The 26853-nt window shown below is 43.3% G+C and overlaps 1 protein-coding gene across 1 annotated transcript in view; it reads right to left on the minus strand.

Moving 5' to 3' along the window:
• Clstn2 (calsyntenin 2) overlaps nt 1-26853 on the minus strand; it is a 592274-nt gene that overhangs the window by 216641 nt on the left and 348780 nt on the right. The window lies entirely within an intron of this gene.

Here is a 26853-nt window from a genome sequence, read left to right on the forward strand (position 1 = left end):
ATGAACTCTGAAAAAAAATGTATCTTCCTGTCTTGCCAACACTCCACCAGAAGCCATTCCTATTAGTGATGAATTACTAATTCATGAAATGCTGCCAACAGTCACAGAGATTTATCTTGTCATAGGAAAGTATTGTTTGGGGGAGACTTGAGAAGCTGGGGAGTACTGAGGACTCAAAAGAAAGAAGGCATTGTGGGTATGGCACATGGAGTGGGTGAGGAAGGGAGTATGTTTGCCTCCTGAGAACCTTTGATGTGGGCAAGGCATTTGGAGAAGGAGGTGTCAGTGAGTAACATACTGTTTTGAGCATGAAATAACCCCCCTCTCAGACTCTTGAGTTTGAACACGTGGTCCCCAACTGGTGGCCTTGATTTAGAGTCTCTTTGTAGAGAATCACTAGGAAAGTGGGTCACCAGGAGAGGGCCTTGAGGCTTAATATCCCTGCCTTCTCATGTGATTAGCCACCATGAGTTCTCCACTATGACAGTCATTCTTCTTCAGCTGGGAGCCAAGACAGACCCTTCCTCCTGTCATTTGCTTCCTGTCAGCGATTTGGACACAGCAGTGAGGAAACTAGCTAAGCAACCTGTGATGAGGGAACTTTGTTCTCCACTGACACACTGCACTGACGATGCCCTCTGGCCAGGCCACTCTGTGCTCCTGACCCATCTCATCAAGTTCCTTGTTTCTGGACCTTCTCAGTTCTTTAAACTCTTTATAATCAAAGAAAATCTTCCCTAGTAATGATGTACTTTCTAATTTGCCCCAGATATGAGCTGCAGTTTCCCCGCTCATGTGCATTTTTGCATGTTTGCACCCCAGAAGAATCCCCAAGCCTACATTTCTATGGCTCCCTCTGCTGTAGTTTCATGTCTAGTTGATATGATGTGTTCTCAGGGCAGACAGGTCCCCTGCCTCATTCTTCACTTGTTTTAATAAATCTATTTAAAATACATGCGATGAAGAGACTTCTACACAAAGTCTGGACTGCTTCTTCATATCAATTTGGAAAGAATAGAACTATATAAATATACATGTATGCCCATGGCAAGTAGGTATTCTCTGTGGCCAAGCTAAGCACCATTACTTTACAAAAACTTGTTTTTCTTCCTGTGCAAATAGCAAACATGTGAGTTATAGAAAGAAGAAACCAGCTGACCAACCCTCCACAGTCCTACAAAGGTTGTCATCAGCCTTTGTCCACCTCTGGTGCCACATTCTTCCACTATATATAATTTTATATTTATCTTTGCTTTCCTGAGTAGAAACATTGTGGGACAGATGCACAATTATATTATCAATGTAACATTATGTAATAACATATCTGCATGTTAAGTAAAATTATTTTATTATAGATGTAGAAGGGTATGATGCTGATTATTCTAGTGTTCTATTATAACCAGTTTGTTCTGGAATAACGTTTTTGTACACTGTGGCAATGTGTCACTCTTATTGGTTTAATAAAAATTTAAATGACCAATATCTAGGCAGGGAGGACTCTGGGACGAAGGGCAGGAACAACAGGGAATGCAGAGCAAGCAGGATGGGCAATAGGGAGATATGGCAATTAAGCCACGAGGCAGAAAGTAAACTAGAAGTGGGTTTATTTAAGTTTTAAGAGCTAGTTTGAAACAAGCCTAAGCTATCAGTTGAGCCTTTATAATTAATGATAAGTCTCCATGTCATTATTGGGGAATGGACAGTCCCAACAAATAGGCTGATTACACTACCTAAATTCTTTTCTTTTATGAAGAACTTATATTACAGCAGCTATGTTTGTATTGAAGAACAAATATTGCTGAGCATGATGCCTCTTGAAGACTGGACTCCACATAACTATTTTTAACCTGCAGGTGTAATATGTGTATAGTATTTTTCAAATTGGTGTGGAAGATTTGGCAGTGCCAAGTCTTACCCCTGCCATGACACTCACTGTATTTGAAGAGCTATGACAAGCACTTTTATCTGGGCACCTGCCATAGATCTATTCATCATTTTTTGAGAGACAGTATCTTAGCTATTGATGCCAGGAACAATCTGCTTCTGTATACTGCCTTTGAGCATTGTTGGATGAGGGCGTGAGTTGGAAGCTGCTGCAGCGACTTAGGAAGAAAAAGCATGGGGTTTGTCTAAGAACAGGAGCCAACAGGACAACATAGAACTCTGGCTAATATTGCAGTGGTATTAATTCAACTCATTCTTAGCTGTTCTACCATAAAGTTTCATATTAAATGAGAGAACATTCTTGGCGTATTGTCTCTGGTTAGAACTTTTTGTTACTGGCTACAAAAATATCTTTTTAAAATTTATTTTTCAAACTTTTCATGCAATATATTATGGTCATATTCTTTTCTCTCCTCCAAATCCAAGGTCTTTTACTCCTTAACCACAAAAAAAGCATAACTGTAGCAGAAGCAACAGCAACAACAAAAAGTGGGGAATTCCCTAAAAACATGGAATCCATTCTGTGCTGGCAACTATTCTCTATCGTTCAGTCTGCTTTGGGGGTGCGGTTGATATACTCAGTGTCACTCTATTGAATAAAACTGATTTTCCCTCACCCGGAAGCTATCGACTACATATAGCTTCTTAAGGGGGGGTGGGGTGGACACAAGCCCACTTCCACCTCTCTGTGCAGGGATTTTATCTGGTTTGAACTTGTGCAAGGTGACTGCAACAGCGGAGGTAGCATCTTTCGCACATGACAGAGTTGATGCACATATGAACTCACGGCGACCGTGACAGCATGCAGGAGACCAGTGCTGAGAAAGCATCAGCAGGAACCCGAGAGCCACTGCTGGTGGAGCCTGCTCAGGTGACAGACCCCCTCCCATGCTGGATTTCTCTCTTTAGTGCCCAGCAGTCAATGTTCTCATTTTCTCAAGCATAGCATCCACCCTGTGGCGCTACCAACAAATGTAAGACGTAAGAAGAGTTAGAAATATTTATGGCTGCAATATCTTTCCACCCCCAAAAGGGGGCTTGGACCAGATCATTAGAGAAAATCAACCCAGCACGCGGTACGCTTTTTTATTTCTCCCTTAGATTTCAATTCAGATAATGTACATGACCTTCTGGGGCTGAGACTCTGGCTCAGGGAAGGGGGATTTTGTGTGGAGGGGTGATGGCTTGAAGACAGAAGATTCTTTTCTCTTTTTTCCCGTTCACTTGTAATGGATACATCTTGTAACTCACAAATCCCACAGAGGCTTTACAACTGAAACTCGGGGGTTCCAGGAGTGACAGCATCCCGACGGATGCATGCATCTGAGGTACAGGCGGCTTCCCTGTGCACACAGTTTTACAACCTGCATTTAGGGAAATCTTTTTGTGCGTGTATTTTTAAGGTTCAACAACAAATGACAACAGAGGGCCCTTTCTGAAAGATACACACAGTTTGACGCCATCTGCCCTAGGAATTTCCTTGAATGCCACTTCCTTCAGGCTGTTTTGACACTCCTTCTCTAAACCACAATCCTGCGAGATGGTCCTAGCTCAGCATCTGTCACTTGGCATCACAGTTGGCTATGTTTTTATCTGTCTTCTCCACTGGACCCTGAGGTCCTTAGGCAGACACAGTATATCTGTGTTCGCAGCCCCTGGCCTCTGTGTTGCTATCAGGCACAGAGACAGGTAGATACTCACTCAGACATTTACACAGTATCCCTAGGTGGTAGGTACACTGCAAAGAGATGCCGTGTTTCCCAGCTCAATGTTCCTATCTGGAAGTTGCTTCTGGGCTATGTCCATGTCTGAGTGAGAAAGTGTGTCTGACACTTTCCAAATCCTCACTGATAATACACACGCTCCTCTACGCGTGAGTCCCCAGAGGCCCCTGTCCCTCCTCAACATGAGGTTCTGGTTCTTTTCCTTAACTGGAGCAAGGTAGGGACTTTGCTTTGCCTCTCAGAATGCTCCCAGCCCCAAGGGCTTCCCTTCTTCTTTGGGGAACAGAGAGATGAAGCCATGGAGGCAAGAGAGGGAAATAATATGGGATTTGTGGACTATATCGCTCCAAAGCCATACTGGGTATTAATAGCCATTGTTAGTATTGCTGGGAAAGTGGGTCATTTCAGAAGTTATGGAGACCACGACAGGGCTCTCATAAGTGGAGGGAGACTGTTACCGGAAGAGTATGTTATAAAAGTGGGGATCCCAGCACCCCTTCTCTCTACCTATGCACAGATGTCATTTTCTTGCTATCACACCGGAAAGAAACTCTCTCCAGGTACTGCCCCCTCACTCTTGAACTTTCTGGCCTCTAGATTCCAAATTTTCAACCTTGAGTCAAACTAGACTGTGCTGTTTGCGACATTCCGTGTCTCAGGCTTTCTGTTAAAGTCGCAGGAAATAGACTAGGACCAACCAAATTCTATACCTGAACTAGACAAGGCTGCAGCCTGATAGCTTTCCATTTCTTGGAAACCAGAGAAGCCAGCACGGTGAAGACACTTGGAGCACCTATTTCTATTTGTCAATAAAACAAATAAGACGTTCAGGTAAATATGCACCAGAACCCTTCCCATAGAGACCAATTCCAAAGCCCCTGGCAGGTTGCTGTGACGTTAGCTACCTGAGGGCAGCAGGTTCTCAGTGTGGTGTTCTGCTCCTTAGCTCCTTACGTTCCTGTCCCAGACCTCACTGGTAACACACACAGCAAACACATAAGGAACATTGGCTTGAAGGCAGTGCACATGATCCTCTTCCAGTGTCTCCTCTGAGCTCTTCAAGCTGGGAGAAGAGGGCAGAGGCCTGAGCAGGAACCAACTACTAAGGTATAAAAAGCCGATGGGGCTGGGGGACAGGACAGGGACTGGTTGACAGTGCAGGGACTGGCTGAGGTTGGCTAAGAGAAGGAGAGAAAGAGACAGGTATGGCGTTGAGATACAGGGTGGCCAGGTAGGAGCCACAAGGATGCAGGAAAAGGGCTTATTACACATTAAGTTAGACTTACTCTCAAGGTAGGTAAAGTTCTAGGGCTGAGCCCTGGTCCAGAAACAAGCTGTGCTCCACCCACATGGATCTGCATGCCAAGAGAAGCCAGTCTTTTCCATAGTAACTGTGGTAGTTTGAATGCAATTGACCCCAAAATCTCATCGCCAGTGGCACTATTAGGGGATGTGGTCTTGTTGGAGGAAAGGTGTCCCTATGGGGGCAGACTTTGAGGTTTCCTATGTTTAGGATGCTGCTGTCCTAAGTTTACTTCCTGTTGCCTGCAAGATGCAGGACTCTCGGCTACTCCTTAGTACCATGTCTACTTGCATGCTGCCATGCTGCCCATCGCGATTATAATGGATTGAATCTCTGGACTGTAAGCGAGTCCTCTCAATTGAATGCTTTTCTTGTAAGAGTTGCCATGGTCATGGTGTCTCTATACAGCAATACAAGCCCTAACTAAGACAGCAACTCTCTGGTGGTCACCTAAGACATTCTTGACATTTTCCCTTTGTGCTTTGTCATCAAATCCACTGATTTCAGCTCCACACCTCCAAAACAATGAGAACTCCCCAATGCTCCCAGTATAGCTTTTGTAAGTTATGTTTGGGTGGAGTATTACTCCCTGGAACCCCATAAAAATCTTAGATCCTATTCTTCTGTCATGCCTATTCACCTGTCATCCAACAAACAGCAGATATCACCACCCCAGGCTCTCAGGCACCCTGTTTCCCTGTTTCCTGTTTCTGTGTCCCCTCATTTCTGTCACCTTACTTTCCATTCCTGAAACTGTCCGTGGCTATGTGTGCACCCTCTGAGATGCTCATTCCTCGCTTGCAGCACAGTTCGGGAATCCAGCCACTAACGCATTTGCTTTGGCATTCCATATAACCAAGTGGACACATAAATGCCCTCCCATCACATGCACACCGTTCCAATTACAAACCAAGAGGAAGACAGGCAACACTTAGTGGGGTTTGCTGACATGGTGCCAGCTCTCAGGGGTACTATCAGATGAAGGCTGTGTGTTCAATGCCACTGGGGGCAAAGTGTGCCCTGGAGCATGTGACATCTGTATCTGCTAGTCAACAAGTCAATTAGATATCTTGTCACTCTGTCATGTGCTTTATCAATCCCACCACCAGTGACTTTTCCCTTCAAGTAAAGATGATTGGCTGTTACTTTCATGTTTGGGTCCAGCGTGGTGGCTGCTTCTGATTTCCTGTTTACCAATGACAACTATAATAACTATATATGAGGATAAACCCTTACTTCTCCCATGCCCTGAATCAGGGATCTCCAGGCAGGCAGTTGTCCTGGCAACACTGTTCCTCTGGGTGCAGTTGTCAAGAGTCTTTGCTGGCGTGCCACATGCAGGATGACTAAAAGGCAGTTGGGCATAGGAGCTGTCAGAGCCACTGAGATGAAGGAAGGAGGCACGCATCAGCGCCCACAGCCAGACTCGAGAATACTTCAGGCTGTACAATGACACTTTCAGACATGAATGCATCTCACAGTGGGACAAGGACATTTGTTTAGGACACTAGAACACAGTGTTCAAAGAGTTCTGGGACTACACTTGCAATAAATAGAAAAGCCATAAAGCAAGAAGACAAGGGTTTGAAGCAGAAGTCTTTTTTTCCCCTCGGGTGACCAGGTTGCCACTTCTACAAAGCATCGGTAGAAAGCTTGCCCAGAGCAGGTTTCAAAAGAGCAAGGCAGTCATTATTTGAAACAGACAGATGGAAATTCCTCGAAGAGCTTGCACCTTTGCTTATTATTCGAGTGATCTAGGGCATGTGTTCTGAACCTCCCTTATCTCGCCTCTTCATTCCCCCAACAAAACTTTGCCGTAGATGCTATTGCTGGCTCCTCAGCATCCACTTCCCCCTTCCCTTCCTAGTCAGATCCTAGTTTGTTCTACAGCCAGCTCACCTCTAATCCCACTGGAGCAGCCTGACCTCTTAGGAAGCAGACTAGTGTACTTGGCATTCCTCGGACGTGGTCACTTAGACAGACTGCAGACAAGGGCGCATGCTAGGTGATGTCAGAGGCACATAAACTAAAGTAGCACTGGCGGCCACCTTGTAATCTCAGGGGACCTGAGAGGGCTCAGGGGAAAGGAGGAAGGGGACTCTGATGCCACTGCAGAGCAACTCACCAGTCTCCAGGCAACTTGCAGGGGTAATTTCTTTTCTTTCTTTCCTTCCTTCCTTCCTTCCTTCCTTCCTTCCTTCCTTCCTTCCTTCCTTCCTTCCTTCCTTCCTTTTCTTTCTTCCTTTCTTTTTTTTTGAGACAGGATTTCTCTAAGTAAGAGAGTCCTGGCTGTCCTGCAACTCACTTTGTAGACCAGGCTGGCCTCAGACTCACAGAGATTCACCTGCCTCTGTCTCCCAATTGCTGAGATTAGAGGCATGCACCACCACTGCCCGGCTTGCAGTGGTAATTCTTAATTCAGGGTAAACTGAAAGTACTTTCAGACTTGTAAAAATCCTAATTGACCTCAGACTATTATTATCCTTATTTTACTGTGAAGAAACTGTCTTAAATACAAATTGACTCAACATCATAAAGTTAGTAAACCCTATAAAATCCAAGAATAATTTGACTCAAAGTGCAAACTCTTCATTGTTCTGATAGATTGGTTCTTAGAACGATAATAGAGATCACACAATTTACCTTCATGGAAGGAAAGAAAGCTGTATTAATCCCATCTTGTCCTCTATCAATTTAGAAAAGAGATAACTTTGCAGAGCAGATTGCCTTTAACAATTGCTGTCACTTGTTATTCAGATTCGCCCCCGCCCTCCGAGCACTACATGTAAGCCTATGGGTAGAGTAGGCACTATATGGACACTTATTAAATGATGGGCCCATGGATCCCTGGTGGAAGCGGCCTCTGAAAAAAATCCTGCAAGAAATGTTAGCACATGGAGATATGCATATCAGCCACTCTATTTAATAATGCACCCACACTATCATTGTTTTCAGAATTGATCACTAATATTTAGAACTGAATGGTTTTTGATAAGCTCTGAGGAATAAACACCCCACTCAGGTTCTTCCAAAACTGTACTGTCCGGCACCAAGAGTCAACCTCTGCCTGAGCACAGCCCCCACCACCATCTCTTTTTGAATATCCGGGCTCCTCAGCTGTTGCCTGGTCTTGCCCTCTATCTCCCCACAGCCTGTAGATTCACCTCCCCCTTTCATTTCTCATGCTTCTTTTAGCCCCTTCATTAGGTTTCAAATCCCTGTGGCTACTTGTTAGATCAACTGTCGGCCTCTGCTCAAGACATCCTGGGATTTCCTTGGAGTTGACTTATTGCTGGTAGAAGATCATGGCCTCTAGAGCCAGGTGCTGTTTACTCTGGACAGGTGACCGAATTCTGTACATGTCAGTGCTCTCACCACCAACGGCAGGAGTCTTAGTCTTCCTGACATTGCGGGTTATATATGCTTTACCAGGGTCACAGTGCAATGAATAAACTGCTTGCCTCTGAAGTACATGACTGACAACCACGCTGCCTGCACATCAGCATAGGAGGCCCTGACTTTCATGTAGCACGCAATTAATCCAAAATCTTATCACGGAAAAAAAAGAGGTGGTCTCTTAAAGTTTCCATTTCAAGTTGCAGAGATAGAAGGCACTGTGCATCTTCCCAAGGAGGTGGCAACCCTTTGGCAATTATGAAGGAGAGCACAGCTGGATTTTTAATAGGAACCCAGCACTGGCTCATTTTTTTGATCACCATACTGTGAGTCAGTGAGAAAAGTAGCAAGCTTTACAGGATTTAAAGAGGGCGTTGAGTTTCCAAGTTTGGGTATGCACACACTACCTGAGCAGGTCCAGGCAGGTAGATTCTGTGCTGCATATGAAAAGCATCAAGGCCAGCTAGGCTGGTGACCCCTGACTTAGCTTGTCCCTGGCAGGCCTGATTCTGGAATTAGTAACCAGGGACCACCAGGCTGGGAAGTCTCTTTTCAAAAGGCAAGCTGCTTTGTGTAGACTGATGCTGAGTGCCGAAACTTTTGGAAGAAGACTGGCAGCCCAAGCATATGGCTGTAAATGCCTCTGCCAACTTCCTGGTCTTTGTACCCAAGGTCATACCGCAAAACCATAGCTTGCAGCCACTTGAGGAATTTATTAAAAGAGTCCCCCACCTCCCAGAAGATGCCCTGAATGTGTGTCCCCTTTGGGGGATTAAATTATTTATTTTATTCTCTGACAGTGTCGTGCATGTGTACAATGAAGTTTAGACTTTCTCACCCCCTCCCCCCTCTCACATTCCCCCTTTCTCTTGTTGAACCACAAACACCTTTAATAAACAGCACAAGAAGAGAGGGCCACAATACTTGTGTAATGCAGTATATACTTGCCCCTTCTTTGATATATAATCCATGGAGATTATTGTTGTTTGTAGAGTGGTTTGTTTTGAGGCTTAGTTTTACTACAAGGGACCCTTGTTTATAAAAAGAGGCAATAATTAGAAAAAATTACTGAAACATTCAAAATGAAAGAAGCACGGCTAATAAGTGACTGTGTTATGAGTCTGCCTCACAACAAGAATTTACTTTCTTGATTTCTTAAGTGTCTCCACAGTGAGACAATTTCCCTGTCGGCACCCGGATTGACAGCCTCCTCGGCATTATTTGGTGGCAGGCCTTTTGCAATCACAGTGAGTTTAAAACTTGAAGTGTAATGATAGGAATACGAGGTGCCTTTTTCAAAGCTGGGGGGGGGGGGTAATGACTTAGCAACGCCTCCGCTGAGTGAAGTGAAATATTAACTTCACAGAAATAGTGACAGATTAGACGATCATCCATCTCTAAGGAGATTACAGCATCTGATCACACATCAGTGCCAGCCCTGGGAGATGTGTGACCCCCTCGCATCAATCACCCCTCACTTAGGTATTTTCAGAGTACCCTCCACTGCTCTGAAAGATCCTAGATACATTCCACCAAAATGAGCACACGGTTAAAATGGCATGCCACTGAGAGGCAACATGGCGAGGGGCACTAAGAGCAAACAAGGAAGACAGAGGGGGCTAAAGAAAGGGCTTCATGGAAGAATGAGAATAATTTTCAAGAGAATAGGAGGTCGCTTATCAGAAACTTTCCCGTGTTTGCATCATGGTAAGCCTCTGGCACATGCTATTGGACTTGACTTTAATCCCATGCTGAGTCTTATCCAAATTCAAGTCGTTATTATTGGTGAATCTGACCTGACCTCAGTTTTCTTCTAGGACTTCACGATCTCAGATGGATGTAAGAGTTCGTTCTCTGCCTTCATGTGTGGCGTTTGTTTCCTTTAGGCCACTGCTCACACTCAAAATGTAACTGTACGTTCAGTTGCCTGTCTACCGGCTGGTTGTGAAGTTCAAGAGTGAGTATCACGTATCACGCTCTTCCGCATCTCAGCATAGAGCACAGCCAGGCAGAGCTGGCACTCAGTCTCTACTGAATGAAGGAATGCGCGTGCATACAGTCTTCCAGTTGCTTTTCAGAACCAGGACCAGGGGAAGGCGGGTCTCTTGAAAGTCTGTCCTGAAACTACTCGGAACAGTGGTGGCTGGAAAGATACCAGCTCTAACTTGGGACATTTATTCAAAGTCAGTATCTTGAAGACCCTTAGAAGGAAGCTTGCTAGAGGGCACCCCATTTTCATGAAGCAACTGCTTAGTGGGTCCTCCCCAGGACCCTTGAGCTTTTTACTTTCCCCTTAGCCATCAGAAATCAGTTTCATAACGGACGGGCTTGAGTGAGGGAGCAAAGGAAGGGCTTGCATTTGGCACACGTAGAAGACAAAATGAGCCACAGTGCTGAGAGGATAATAGCATCTACACAGACAAATAAACACTTTCATAATTTGTCGACTAATTAAAATAGCAAATACAATCAAATTCAATTAACAAGGATTGGTCTGTGGGGCTTTAAATCAGAGGAGCCTGGTTGATTGCTCTGGAGTCATTAATTAGGCCAGACGTGATTTCTCAAAAGCAAACCCTCCTGGCATTCACCTTGCTCAATTACAGACTCTGTGACTGACTGGGAGACCACAGGTGCTGCGGGGAGCTGGACTTCCGGGCTCGGTATGGAGACTTCCCAGGACTGGGCAGGTGCGTCCATTCACATCGGCCACAGGTGGCTGCCAAGCTGAGGAACGCAATCCTGTGACAGCAGGAAGGCTCCAAGATGGTTGGTGAAGGCCGCCTTCCCCCATCCTCACCTCTTGTCTTCTCAGTAGCGATTCACTTGTTTGTCCTATGCATCTTGGCCCTGCCCCACAAACGTCCATGCCCTTTCAGCCACCCTAATTTCCTTGTTGTTGACTGGAAAGTGGTCTCGCTCTCATCTAACTGTGGTCACAGAAGTTGGATAGTAAACCACGTCTCTGTGCTTCAATCCAGAGAGTGACAGGCCTCCTCTGGGGAACAAATTCTGGTTTCCTTCAGGGAGATAAACATTTATAGATACGGGATACAGTGTTCTGGAACCAAACAGGCACACTGCCAGCAAATGGACCGGGTACAAGAACAGAAAAGTGTGGGAACCACAGTCAATGGAAGGGCATCATGATGGCTATGACCCAGTGAGTTCCAAGATATCCGGGTTTAAACAAAGGGTAAAAATTGAGACCTCCTAGGTAAAAGATTGCGGTTTGGATTTTACTTTATGTTTTAAGATTGAATTATTCAAGGAGAAATAAAAACACCAACTGGGTGATGTTGTAGGTTATTCTACTCTATGTTCCTTGCATCGTCCTAAGTGCCTGAGGAGGGGTGCAGGACAAGATTTATACAATAACTCGCTCTCATTCAGAATTAGAAGGGTGGGTCAGGGAGAAGTCCTAATAAATAACCTTAACCTTAATAGCTGGGTTCTGAGGATAACCTGGCATCTTTGCCAGATCCATAGACTTGGGTTTAAAGCATGATTCCAGGAGCATCTACAGGGCATCGAGGAATGGGAGCAGCATGTCAGGTGGTTGGGGTATCTGTAGGTGTGTGTGTGTGGGGGGGAGACAGTGGGTCTCATGAATGCTGAAGAGTGTGCCGTTTTGAATTAAACTTCAGCAATTTCCCTATTGAGTTCATTTCTCAAATGGAAGATGAGGTAAGAACAAAACAGCTCATGGGGTTGTTAGAATTGTTCTGTGAGCTGGCGTGGGAGAAATATCCACATTTCTCCTGGTCCCTGGTGATGTGCGCCCTCTGGGTGGCAGCATTCATTGTCCCTGAATATCCCAGCAGCTCAAAGGATGCTTTAAAGGCACCTTAAATCTCCCTGCACTAGGCACTCTATTGTGGCCACCTGACCACAGAGATTGGAATGGGCAAAAGGGTAAGGGACAACCCTTTGCTGTCCACTCCACTTTGATCTGCCCTCAATATTCTTAGACTGAAAAAGGTCACCCTCTGAAAGACAAGGTGACCAAGGGCAGGGAGAGTTGCCACTGCCTGCCTGTGATTTGGAGATCAACACTCTGTGCTGGGCGTTGTGAAGCCATTATGCTGTCTAGACTTTTTACCAATGACACACTTCACATTGCGAATGGAGAAATAGCTTCTGAGTGCCTGGGACAATGCACTTGAAAGCTGTGAAAGCTGCGCTGTCAATCTCCCAGTCTCTCGCTCCCGCCATTATTATTCCCCTTTGCTACAACTTTATAACCCATTTGTGCTTCTTCCAAAGCACTGACCAGGCTGCCACCTCCACAGGCAGCCCTGCCTCTCCTCTCTTCTCAGCCTCTCACTAGTAATTTGTCATATAATTCAAAATGACACTGCTTGCTTTGTTGACCTGCCATCTCATCCGGGGACCCTTTTCTAGGAGACTACTCCCTGAGGAGGGTAAAAAGAGGATTCTTCATCCTTTGACCTCTTGGGTGCTAAGCTGAGAGGGGAGTAGAAGGATGAATGGAGTAGACATTGGGGTCAGGAAGCCTTGTGTCCAGTCAGAAGTAGTGGTGGATGGTTATAATCCAGCACTTGGAAGCCAGAGGCAAGAAGATGCTGAGTTTTAGATTTACCTTGGGTTATATAGCAAGATCCTGTCTCAAAAGCTATCACAACAAAACAAAACAAAATGTCCTGCATCCATCACACCTTGCTCTGGACCAGCCCCGCATTTCTGAGCCTCAGTTGCCTTATTTGTAAAAGGAGCTAGCATGCACTATTTGCAGGGTCACCCAGAAGATCAAGCAACGTGGTGTCTGGTATGCACAGCGGTTTGAGAAAAAATTCTAAAATCAACGGTTGCATTTGGTTCCTGGCTTCCTGGCTCTTCTGCGAGGTTTAAAGTTTCGGGCTTCTGATTCATCCATCATGATAAACACAGTACCTAGAATCACAATGGCCCATGAATTGATTTACCAAATGTAATTATCTATTCTTTTCCTCCCCAAGAATCATTACATTGCTTCTTTAAAGTATTTCCTTTATGTTCGAAAGTAAAATAACAAATATCCCACTAACACAAACTAGAAATTGCCCAGGATTAGGGTGGAGACCTTTAGAAGCAAGCTAACCAATAATCTAATTGTTTAAAATGTCAACCCATAAAAGATTTTGCTTCTGATTTTCAAAACAAATGCGAATTTTCCACGCCTTTTTCTCCTGCGCTGTCCCTGCCAGGCTCTAAAAGCAAGGCAAATCAAATCATGTTTCTCTTCAAACCCCCAATTTTTTCCTTGGCCCCAATTAATTGCCATTCCATTATGCTTTTAAGAGTTCACTTCACAACTGATTGCAACACACCCGCTCCTCCCATCTCCTGCTGATGTTCACAACAAGATGGAAGGAGAGACCCTGAGGTGGCCAGCTTGCATAGTTTTTGAAATTATTTTTTAAAAGGGGCTTAAATTGTTCTCGCATGCTCCTAATGTAGACTGATTGCTTCAAGGGAGCTCACAGTTCAAACTCCACAAGAAGAGTTGTAAAAGGAAGAAGATGATTGCCACGCTGTCAAAATAGTTTGCTTATTCCCCTGGGAAGAAAATTCCAGAGAAGAAAAGTCCACCTTTGCACATTGCCACATTGCATGGTGTTAGAGCGGGGTCAAAGGATAAGGCTGACAAGTAAACTGCTAAGTGGCAGCTGCTCAAGCCAGGGTCATCAGGTAGGTCACAGGCCTCCCAAGAAGGAAAGGTTTGCTTCTGTTGTGTATCAGGGATCCAATTTGTAAAGCAATGCCCACTTTTGTTAGCAAAATAAGTAAATAGATAGGTAGGTAGGTAGATAGATAGATAGATATTTAGATAGATAAATATTTAGATAGGTAGATATTAGATAGATATTTAGATAGATAGATGATAGATATTAGATAGATAGACGATAGAAAGATATTAGATAGATATTTAGATATTTAGATAGATAGATATAGATATTAGATAGATAGATAGATAGATAGATAGATAGATAGATAGATAGAGCACAGTGCAAACAGTTACCAAGAGGAGACTCCAGATTCACATCCTAATGAAACTCCTGACTCTCTCATTAAAAAAATCAATGTCTGTATGGCTTCCAAGCATTCGGAGAAGACATCCTTCTATACACTGCCGGGAAAAGTGGAAAACACTGGGAGTCTAGATGAACCTTGGGCTACAGAGCTGGAATTGATTGGATTACCTCTAATTGGGTGACTCTAATGAGAATTAACAACGCTGAGTACACACACAGTGGAGGAGCTGGAGCAGTCTTCATAACCAAGGGAGATACACTGAAGAGAGGACACTGTGCTCCCTGGGTGCTTCCTAAATAATATTGGTTCCTAGGTCCTGGATCCAGGGCAAAGGTGGTAAGCTTGGTCACACTCACTTGGTCCAGCTGAGGTGAGTTATCTCCCTGTCCCTCACTGTCCTCTTCAGCAGGATGAAAGTTAGCAAAATACAACAAATCTCATTGGGTTAACAGAAGGAGTTTAAATGATCACACATAAAGCCCTTAGAATAGTGCCTTGAACATAGTAAGGACTGGTCATCTTAGCTGCAGTGCTTGTAGTTAGTAAACTACATACCTTCCATCATCTAGTCATGCACAGAACATTTACTAGGTATTCTTAATGTATCCAGTTTGAGGCTGGATAAAGAAAAATTTGGTGATATTGTCCTGGACTCAATGTGTATGTGTGCGCGCACGTTGCGCGAAATGGGAGGACCTTGGCTTACACGTGGAGAACACTCTCAGGTATGACACTTGCCTTCCACCTTGTGTGAGAGAGGGTCTCTTATTCCCCATTGTGTCAGCCAGGTTACTTGGTTTATAAGTTTCAGGCTACTCTCCTGGCTCTGCCTCCCTTTTCATTTAAAAAAGGGCTCGGGGCACAGACATATGCTACCCCTCTGGGCTTTACATAAGTTCTGGGGCTCAAACTCAGGTCTTCAGGCTTATGAGGCATATGTTTTGCTTTTACCAACTTGAACTATCTCTCCAAATTCTTCTCGCTGTTTAAAAACAAAGTCTCCACTGGCTCCTGGCCACGACTGCTTGCCTGTTTCTCCCTCTTTGTTGACAATATTAGCCTTGCTCTCATCTCCGGCTGGTCATGCTTTTCCTGCTGCCCTCCACAGGACCTCGGCATAGCCTAGCCCTTTGGCCTAGGATGTTCCTCGAGGGTATAACCGATATCCAATTCTGCGCACTCTTGAGCCCAGCATTGGTTTATAGTGGGCACTCAGTTAATATTCATTGAACTAATAAATAAATGAGTTAAAGTTTCACAGTAGCACTATATATAAAATATAAAAGTAGATATTAAGAGTTAATGTTGTTTATTTGGAAGCTGGCTGGTGGGACATAAAAATTTGCCTATAAATGACATCCAATGTGGGGCCATGTATATCCACATAAGATCTGAGAAAGCTTGAAAAAAGGTTCTAAACACACAGAAACAGAGCCAAACATGGCTTCCTAGTCTTGGGTCTCCCATGCTGATTGTGGTACAGAGACACATTTCCCAGCAGTTACCTGCATGCTTCAGCATCCAGGGCTCTGTGAGCTAAAGGCGGGTTTAAGATTTTGCTCACAGAGACAGAAGAAGTTACAGATATGCAATAAAGCTGAAGACAGAAAAAAAATCTCTAAACAGGTTACAGTGTGTTTAATAATGTCTTTAGGCTTAAAAAATGGGTATAGACAATCATAGAAAAAATAATTTAAAAATAATAAAGTCTTTAAAGAGAGAGTAAAATATTAAAAAAATAAGCTATGTAGGATGGAAAATATATACGGGGTCCAGATTCTATATGGTGTCTTGTTACCTTTAAATATTTTCAATGTTAATGTACAAAATACAAAAGCTACTGAGAGAGACTGGATTATGGAAAGTACTAGATTAAACCAACCTATATATTTGAAAAATCTCTCAACTTCAAAATGGAACTTGGACAATGTATTACACTGGGTAGAGGTTATACTTTTGTTTCCACAGGAAATGAAAGGCTGTGGATTCCTTCCAGATTAATAGAGATCAGATTTGACTGGGGGAGACCTCCTGAGTATCTTGGCTGCAGATTTGGGGAAGAAAGCCAAAAAAGACTATAGAACAGCTGCTGTGTAAGCTGATTCCCTTGACACGAGAGCAGCTCTGAGATGAGACAAGATAAATCTTGTTGGTTACAGAGTTCTCCTGACCTATTATTACATGCCATCCTTTCATATGGCATGGATATAGATTTATATCAGTTTGATTATATAGTCCAAATGAACTTATAAAGTTGACAGATGCCTTTTACCTGCTCAAACATAAAACAAAAATCATCTTTAACTGACTTTTGCACACCACACATTCTGTACTTGTGTTAATACAGATATGTGTGTTACCTTTGAAACTTTCAGAGCAAGGGGGCCAGACAAATGAAAATGGGCAGCCAGGTAACCCCACATCTCAGAATGACTCTGTGGCAGTTCTCAGAGTCCTGCATCCAGAACAGCTTCAAAGCTGCTGGATAGTCTAGCGTCACAGACTACTCCAGTCAGGATATCAGATAAGCCTTGCATGTTACATTGTGCAGAGATTGGACAACAAACAATGCAGCTTTGACTCTCCCAGGATCTGACCATTATCCCAATTTTCACAAGATCTCCTAAAGATTCCAGCACCCTCAGACAACAGGGAGTAGACTAGAAAACATGATGCCTACTTTCCCAAGAAGTGGGTGAATGACTTTTTGTCATTTGATGGGTTAAAGATGTTTGACAGCATTTAGGGGGGGTGGTTACAAGTTTTCATTGGTAATGGTCAAGAAAAATGCTTAGCAAAGGGATTAGATTCAGGGATCTTGTTCTAAAAAGAAAAAGGGGGGATAAAATGATGTGATAAAAGGGTAGATTATTAAATCTACTTTTAAACAATAGAAGCAACTACTAGTCTTAAATATTTTACATTGATATGGATTTTTGTATACTGATACAAGTTTAAGGTTATTTTTGTTATACTGTATATATGTCTATATTTTTGTATTGTACCTATGTAGCTCATTTTAAAAGGTTATATAACTTTTTAGTCTTTGGAAGTTACTTAGGATAATAAATACAGGTTAATAGTTAGTCATCTATAACTATCAAACTTATGGTCAGGTTAGTTATGTTTTCAAGATAATAACATATATTTTATATAGACAGGTGATATTCAAACACTTCAAAGATCTACAAAATATGCCATTAAATGTTTTAAGAACGTAAGGCTTTTCTTGATAATGTGACATGTCTGCTTCTGGCAGCACCAATCTACTTCAAAAAAGGATGATGGGCATAGAGAAACCTCCATAGGAAGTTTACTTTCTTTATGGCAAAAGCTAGTCATTTGGGCAAGAAACTGCCCATGAGTCAGCTTCTGACAGTATGCTGTCCAAACTGGACCAGCAAGAGACAAAGAAAAGTGACTGTCAAACTTTGCAAAGACAGGATAGGATAGTCCTTCAAAAATTCCCACTTTACAGAAAAGTCTGTCAGATATTCTAGGTCTGTAGCCCCCAAATAAATGCCCCAACATTGCAGAGGAACCTTGAGTGACTGTCCAGGCAGTCAGCTGTTTCTGTCATTCTTTTTAATTTTGGAAGTTGCTTGCTCTGCATTTCCTGTTTATTCAGGTAATATATCCTTCTGAGGTCTCTAATGGAGTTGAAGATGTGATAGCCATAATTATAGTTTTCCTTAGTTATGATAGAAGGAAAATTAGGTTAGAGCTTTGGATTAATGAAGATAGAATAAAAGTGGAATATTTTCTCCAAATATGATAAATATAAATGAACTGGACATTGTAAATGTAAGTCTCACTTGATAATTATTCTTATTGTTTATAGTTTTATTATGTGAAAATTAAAATCTTTCCTTTTTATTTAGACAAAAGGAGAAAATGTGAAAGAATCTTTTTGTACACTGTGAAGATTGGTCATTTGGATTGGTTTAATAAAAGGTTGAATGACCAATAGCTTGGCAGGATTTGGGGGACAGAGGGGATACTGAGAAGAAACAGGATGGAGGTGTGGACAGTCACCAGTCAGATGAAGAGGAAATAGTATGAAAAGTACAAAGTAAAGGTAATAAAGACATGAGATGAAAAGTAGATAGATAAAAATGAGATAAATAAAGTTGTAAGAGCTAGTTAGTAACAAGTCTAAGTTATCAGCCAAGTTTCATAATTAATAGTAAGTGTCTATGTTGTTTATTTGGGATTGGTTGATGGGGGAGAAAAATCTGCCTACAAGTATGAACATCAGAGCATATGATACATTTACCATAAGGGCTAAGAAAAGACACCATCACTGGTAGGACATGGGGTGTGTATGACTAGTCCTTTAACTGTAACTTGAAACCTGAAACAACTTCCTTGATCACTGAGGGACCCTAATATGTCCAAGTTCTGATAAGTCTCCCAGGCCATGTACTGGGCACCACCTGTACCTTTTTTCAGGAGCACCAGACTTCCATGACTCTGCCTAGTGTCCTCTGGGCAACGATTTGAATCGTTGTGATATTTAGACACCAATATTCAGTCTCTTTCTTGTCTTCTCTAACTTCAGAAAGTCCCCGAGACAATGCTCCAACACTGATCTCAGTCCTGACAGACCCATGCCACTTGACCCTGCCCTGCCTTGAGGCAGGCCAAGCATAGGAGACAGCTTAGCAACCTGAGACTCCACTTAACTTTGAGCTATGCACTCATCCTTCTCCTGTTCTTGGCAGTCTAGGATTCTGGCCTACACGTACTATGTGTACACACCCCTCCTCAAACAATGCAACATGCTAACAGATCAAGGAACCCCATCAACATTGAGCTACATGCACAAACTGCCATGAATGATGAAGTAAATTTCTCCTCCCCTTAAATAATCATCAAACTTAGACAGATTCTATTCAGTCATACTCTGCTTTTGTCTGGGTATGAAAGTAGGGAGGTCATCTGGCCTAGTTTGGGGTACACATATAATAAAGCAATACTATGTTTTCAAGTGAGCTTTGGGGAAGAATCCTCTATTATCTTATTTCCAGGCATAATTAGGTATGTATGTATGCTCCTACCTGAGTAGGCTTTTTGAGAGATGTCTTCCTTAGGAGACCATGACCACTATAGCATGCTCCCAATACCAAGTATTTTCCTCTATCTCCCTTGTCAACTAACTCAAATGACTGGTTATATAATACTGTGTTTAGTGTCTGACTCTCATGCCTGACTAATTCTAAGAGAATAAAAATCTAACAAAACATAGCCAAACACATAGCATTGTACTCAGTGAATATCTGTCGGATAAATGAACGAACATATGAGTGACGGATACAACTATGGCTCAAATATCACGCAGCTAGCAAAATGCTGAATCAAGACTCAAATCATCTGATTTGTGGAGGCTTCGGGCCAGACACATTAGGAAACAATTTTTCAAGGGAAATGAGCATGTCCTGGGATCTACAGTCGAGCTGCTCTCAGAAGGCAGGGGGATGGAAAAGGCCATAAAGGCATTAGACAGAGAGATAGGGAAAGCCAGGAAAAGTCTTCTAATATGTCAACAAATGTGAATTTGCTGGAAATATTGGGAGGCTTAGTATTTGACAGGAATACCAACCATGCTTCTAAAATGTTAAACATTGTTTAATAATTTGGCACTGCAGAATAAATGGTTTCTGTCAGCATGGAACACGCAGTCCTCCAGCTGGCTGAGAAAGGTGCAGGGTTGGTTTTGAAAAATTCACCAGCTCTCTTGGGTAGGCCAACTAATCTGGTTTTAATGCCTAACACAATGCTTTGGAATTGGGCTTATTCACTGAAATGTGTCTGCTAGTAGTGGCGAGGTAGTTGTTCCCAAAGGAGAGGTAGAATCCTCCACAAACACCACACATGAATTTTTCTGGAGGAAAAAGCACAGACCAGAAGGCATTGAAGAGGATGTGGATTGACTGGAATCACTTAGGGGCAACCTACTGTGTGTTAAAACCACGGGATCTCTCTTGTTTTGAATGGCACTTTCTGAACTGGGGGCCTTCTCTGGGGTTCACGTTTGTGCTGTAATTTTTTGCCGTATTATCAACATTTTACACGGAGTAGACCTGGCCTGGACACCTAAGACAGGCTCTAAGTCTACACCACTGTGTCTGCCTCTTGAACTGTCAGCAGTACTATGCCACTGTTCTAGAATTGCAGTAGGCTCTCATTGGCACCCAGAGCCCATTCTAAGTTGGTACAAAAGGCCCAAGATAGAGTCCACAGACTCCAATGTTCAGCAAGTGGAGGTAAACTTTACCTTGGGGGAGGGGCTTATTCCATCATTTGAGTTCAAGAAGAACCGACACCAGGGCTCTCTGTCCTTCCTGTGAGGCTCTATCTGTAGACTGCTAAAGGTCTGTGCAGCAGACTGTAGTGGAAAGCCTTGTCGTGAGTGCATTAGGTTCTCACCACTGGGACGAATACCCAAGGGAAATAGTTTGAAAGGAGGAAATGTGTATTTTGACTCATGGTCTCAAGGTTTTCAGTCCAATGTCTCCTGGATCGATTGCTTTTGTCTGTCTGAGACTAGGCAAAATACCATGACGACATTGGGGTGCATCAATGATGCTCATCTTTGGTGGCCAGCAGGTAGTGAATGACCTACTTTCTTTAACCAGGCTCTACTTCTGAAAGTTTTCCTTACTACCATTGTGAATCTATAAGGTATCAGTCCATTGACACTGCCAGAGCCCTCATGATCAGATAACTTCCCAGTGGCTGCATCACCAGCTGAGGACCACAACTTCAAAGCATTAGACTTTACAGGGAAACACTTTGCTTCTAAAGCATAGCAACACAACTCAACACTGCATGTAAACATTAACATATGCATAGGATTTGTGACTCGATCTTGTATTGCTTTGTGTTTTTTTTTTTTGCATATAGTCAGAACTTCCAAACAGAAACAGCCTATATCCTTCTGCTCATGTGAATGATAGAAAAAAGAATTTTAATGAACTAGGGTCTGGACACTTTAGGGGAGTTAGTTTCAGCAAAGAAAAGGAAGAATGCTGAGAAGTGCTAAAAGGCGGCCATCGGCCAATGAGAGGGGTTGAACAGGTCCTCATAAGAAACCACTTCCTCAGTGTGGAAGGTGTAGCCCCATGGACCTTGCATAAGCATACTGTCTCCAGCATCTATCAGAGTTATGAACATTACTATATACCATGCTTTATGTCATGTCCTGAAAGGAATGCCTGAACTAGAGATTCATAGAAGGACTTGTTTTGGTCTGTGTAGACCAGTAAAGTAAGATATTGCAGTGGAAATAGGCTCTTCCTATGACATTCCAAAGGAGACAAAGCGCTGAGTTGGGAGACCCCAGAAGGAAAGACCAGGAAGGCAGGAGAGGGGGGTGGCTCTCGATCTACAGGGTTTGCAGCAGGGAGCTAGTTAGCAAGGATCTGGAAAGAGTCTTGGGGGCCACAGGCTACAAGTTACTCAGTTGTTCCCATAGAAACAATAGACATGAATGAAAAAAAGAAGAAGAAATTAAAAAGACAACATCAACCCCCCCCCTCCAAAAAAACCCAAAGCATGCCCCAGATCACCAAATACCCGATGGGAACATAGCAGTGTTTGAGTAAGTAGAAATCCACTTCAGTGCGTGAGCTGTGAACTTCCCGGAGCAGTGGCATCATGAGAGCCGAGACCAGTGCTTCTGAGCAGTGAGAGGGTCTGTGTCTGAAACCTAGAGTGACCCTGACCAAACAGGCTCTGCCTAAAACAGCAGGACAAAGATGCAGGGACAAAAGCTGGTTGAGAAATAGAAAGACACTATTTCATCCTCAGTTATTTTGTCCTGTTCTCAGGTCCTGCAGATCAGGTTCACAGTGATGTACCTTTGCCAGAACCTGGGACTCGGGTTCAGAATGGGCCCACAGGCACAGAGCAAAACTAGGGTTGGAGTGTCATAGAACTTGGGTTTTCCCGTGGACATGTTTCTGCCCTTCTAGAATCCTGGCAGTGAAGGGAAGAGTTACATCCTCTAGTGAGAGAGACTAGAGAAGGCTTATCATAAAGGGCAGCAGGTACGGGAGCCATGCTTCATGGTGTTTGATTCATAGGTTTGAGCGCTGACGCTGAAGGCTGTGTGTGTTGCAGAGACATCCTTTACAACAGTGGCATTATAGAAGCCTGATTCACAGAGTGGAAACTGTGACTACATGGGGCAAGGGCAATTTGAAGGCCTTCAGGCCCTGAAGGATGTGTCGGGTCTGGAGATGTATGGACAGAAAGAGAACTCTCTGTGGGCTTGAGGGGCCACACTTGAGCCACGGCTGACGGAATGACTAGAATACATAGCCTGCTCCTACTCAGAGTAAAGAGGTGGGCACCTCAAAACACCATTCCCTTCCTCATTACACAAGTAGCATATGGTAACTGTGAAAAAAAAAATCCTTAAAGACAGAGAAGGCTTTGCCAAAATGAGAGAGTTATACATCCATTTCTTGGGTCTATCCTTCTGGGCTTTGTTCTATGCCAAAAACAAACAAACAAACAAAAAAATAAAGCACACTGTGATTGGGTTGTATATACAATTTCCAGTTCTGCCTCTTTTTACTGAATAATATTCGTCCTTACGACAAGTAATTTTACAAGAATCTGTTTCCACGGCTGGCTAGTACTCTCTGAAGGGCTCTCCAGTTCTTGTTTGACCCTGTGAACATGCTAACCTATGCTGAGAGATGAGAACCATGGCTCTCTGGGAAAAAGAGGTGAATTCCATAAGGTCCCCTTGGATTCCTTTTGGTCCCCAAGATCTCCATACCCTAGACCTTGTTAGCTGAGCACAATTTCTTTCCTCCTACTGTCTGAATGCCTTCCTGTGGACGATATGCTGAGGAAGTGAAAGGCAGCATCCACATTCTTCTGGAAGTAAGGGACCTGAAAAAGCCCCCTGCCGCACTCTAAACACGACAACCAAAGACTTGCAGGTAACACTAGCGGCAGAGGAGTTCAGAGGGGCCTGCTTTAGACTTCTGGAGATAGTAAAAAATGCAGTTTCTATTTAAAAGTTACTTATTTGTTTGTTTATATGTGTGTATATATGTATAAGAATGAGTCAGGGTAGGAGGGTTCATATGCCACATGGGTGCATGTGGAGGCCGGAGGGCCATTTGTGGGGGCCATTATTTCCTTCAACCATGTGAATCCTGGAGATGGAGCTCAGGTCATAAGGTTTTGTGGCAAGTGTTCCTACCTGATGAGCCATCTTGTAGACCCCAAGAAATGCAGTTTCTAGTCCAGATCCTTGCTAGTAATGATCATTCTGTGGCTACTAATAAATAAGCACAGTCCTTCTGACCCTTTCTTGTGTGGTGGTATCTTGAATTCATTTACAGGATCCTCAACGCAGGGTGTTTGCCTTCCAGAGATTAGCACTCCGGGTGGGGAATGGTGTGAGTGTGTGTGTGTGTGTGTGTGTGTGTGTGTGTGAGTGAGAGAGAGAGAGAGAGAGAGAGAGAGAGAGAGAGAGAGAGAGAGACCATGTAGAGAAAGAGAGAATATATAGTATTTGTGCAAGCACCTATATGTGGCAGGAACGTCAAGCAATGAATACGCATTATATTACTTGGTTGTATCATTTTCTCTTACACTTGACTCAAGCTGTTTTGTTCATTACGATTATATGATTAATAGATTGCACCATATATGTATACTATACATCCTGGGTACACAGTGGACTCTACCGTCTAGATTTGTTAGTACACTCTATGTTGTCTGACCAATGACAAACCTTCTAACAGAATTTCTCAGAACACATTGTTTATTGTTAATGGCTGTTTGGCTGTATTTTGTTATGTCTAGGTCTAGGACTCAAGCATTCAGAACTGTACCATCATCAAAAGCTTCCATTAAGAACTAAAACTAGCATTTTAGATTCTCTATGATGAGAAAGAAACACGAAGGGCTTTTGGGCTAGCCCCAGCTATCAGATAATTCAAAGCCATAAAGTTCCACATAGTTACACTCAAGAGCTATTTCATCCTCCTACCATAACTCTCTTATCCATCCACCTCGATCATACATACATACATATATACATACATACACACACACATCCATCCCGTTTCTGAGCCTTACAAGCACTGTCTCATTTAGTCTATTAACCACCCTAAGGAGTTGGTTTTCTGATTGACACTTCAGAAACAAAGGGAAGGTGGCTCGGAGAAAAAAGTACCATGCTTAAAACCATAGAGAAAGTGTTAATGCAGTGCTGTGGATGGATTTCACTTGTCTCCAGGCTCCAGATTCTTAAAGCGTTGCAGCCACGGGTCTTGTTCTATGGGCAATGTCTCCACTCAAGTCCCGAGTAGCATTCTTAGTCATGCCTCTCCTCGTGTATTTACTCAAAGTAAGTTAGACGCAGGTACTTCAGGGGGGAGATTTGCATTTTGGTCTTCTCTGCTCCCCAAGTCTAGGGGTGTGAGTGGTTCAAAATAATTACTTAAGAAAAATGAGCTGACTCCTGGGGCTGAAGAGATGGCTCAGTGGTTAACAACGCTTGCTGGTCTTGCAGAGCATGGGGTTTGATCCCCAGAATCCACGCAGCTGCTCACAACTCTCTAGAAGTCTAATTCCAGGGGAATCCACACCCTCTTCCGACATGGTCTGATAGGGGAGTTCAGCCAATTACATTCTATCCGTGGGGCGTGTTGCCCTAAGGCAAAAGTTTACCTATAAACCTGGCAGGTGCACTTCCTCTCTCTCTCTCTCTCTCTCTCTCTCTCTCTCTCTCTCTCTCTCTCTCTCTCTCTCTCTCTCTGGCCTGGCTCCAGCATTCCGGAGGGTTGGGATTCTGGTGTAAGTTTTTCCTTCTGTTTTATTAAAGCTGTATCTTTTGTAAGCTAGTCTGGCGGATCTTTAATCACCGATCGCACTGCGTCTTCAATGGTCAAGGTATACATACATAAAATAACAATAAATGGAAATGCGTTTTAAGAAAGAAACAGCTGCACGAAACGAATGGTGAATTGATATATGCCTGCCTTCTTGGTTCCTCTCACAACAGTTAAAGCTTAAACTGTATACATGAAATCTCAATACAGCCAAAGAATGCTTCAGGTTTGCATTCTCCTGCAACCTCCCTTGCCCAGCTCCACCACCACCTGATCTGCCATCGGGGAACCTTCTGTTCGTTCTCTACAGCCGCCTTCCTTCCCAGCTACAGCCTTGACCACAGTTAAGTACATGTTTTCTATACCCCCAACCACTCCGACATCTAGATCAATGCTTTGCACCTGGCAAGTATTCAATAAACTTGTGTTAAACACAGCAACCATCTTAGCCAGCATGTTTGGCTTGTTTTCAGCCAAGGTTTACTGGCCTTTGAGAGTAAATGCTTTGAAGACCATATTTTTCAAAGAGCTCCTATGCAAACCCAGAATTAATAAGCATCTAAATTACAAATCTCACCATGTAGAACAAATTGGATTTCTTTTCATTAATAGCAAGGAAGCAGAAAACAAGCTCGGTCCCAAGGGAGGCAAATGAACAGTTATTCACCGTTTTCTCTCATTCTTTCTTTATTCCATCTATAAACTCATCTTTATTCAATTACGTAGCTCATAAATAAGGCTTGTGCATGTCAGCACAGTAAACAAGAGGTCTCCAATGCCAGAGCCCCTCTCGTAACACACCCAGTGGAGCAAGGGTAGAGTCCCAGTTCTGGCTGCAGGATTGTTTTTATAAGAACAATAAAACAATGAAAATGAGCAAAATGCAACCGAGCCTCAATCATAACAGTCTTGATACAAAGGTTCAGGGACAGTGGCTTTTTAATCAAGCGAATGTTAACATTGTTTTTCATAATAGCATGGAAACTGCGCTATTGATGGCAAAGTCCAACTCATGCCCAGAATGCTTTTATATTTGCCTTCTTAAAAACATATTTGGTTTATGTAACGTCGTGGAACTTTTATACAAGCCCATGTACCATAATAATGATTCTTTCTCACAAACACACTGTATTTGAGAACATCCCAAATGTTTCTGTATAGGTTACCATTTTCTTATAAGTGGCCGGACAGGGTGAAGTTACTACTTCACACACTCCCAAGCTTCAGGAGAAGCCATTGTCTCCCTGCCCGCAGGAGCAGTACATAGCCTGGCAAGATGGTTTCTTGTAAATCCACAAGCTTCTTGTATCTATTGCAGAAATTCTCAAAGTGTAGTCCAGGAACCCCTGGGCTCTGCTACCCTTTGTGGGGAAATATCCATGAAGTCAAAACTGTTTTATAATTACTTGAAGGTGTGATTTGCTCTTCCACTCACTCCATTCAGAATGCACAGTGATGTTCTACAAACACCACACGAGGTGCACTGCCATAATACAGCAAGAGGGAATGCGGAAGCAAGAATCCCGCTGTCTTCTATTAAGCTAGACATGCAGTAATGTAAATCAATGCAATTATTTCCATAGGAGTT

Source organism: Myodes glareolus, chromosome 4, assembly GCF_982192425.1.
Source record: "Myodes glareolus chromosome 4, mMyoGla1.1, whole genome shotgun sequence".
In the NCBI taxonomy this organism is placed as follows: domain Eukaryota; kingdom Metazoa; phylum Chordata; class Mammalia; order Rodentia; family Cricetidae; genus Myodes; species Myodes glareolus.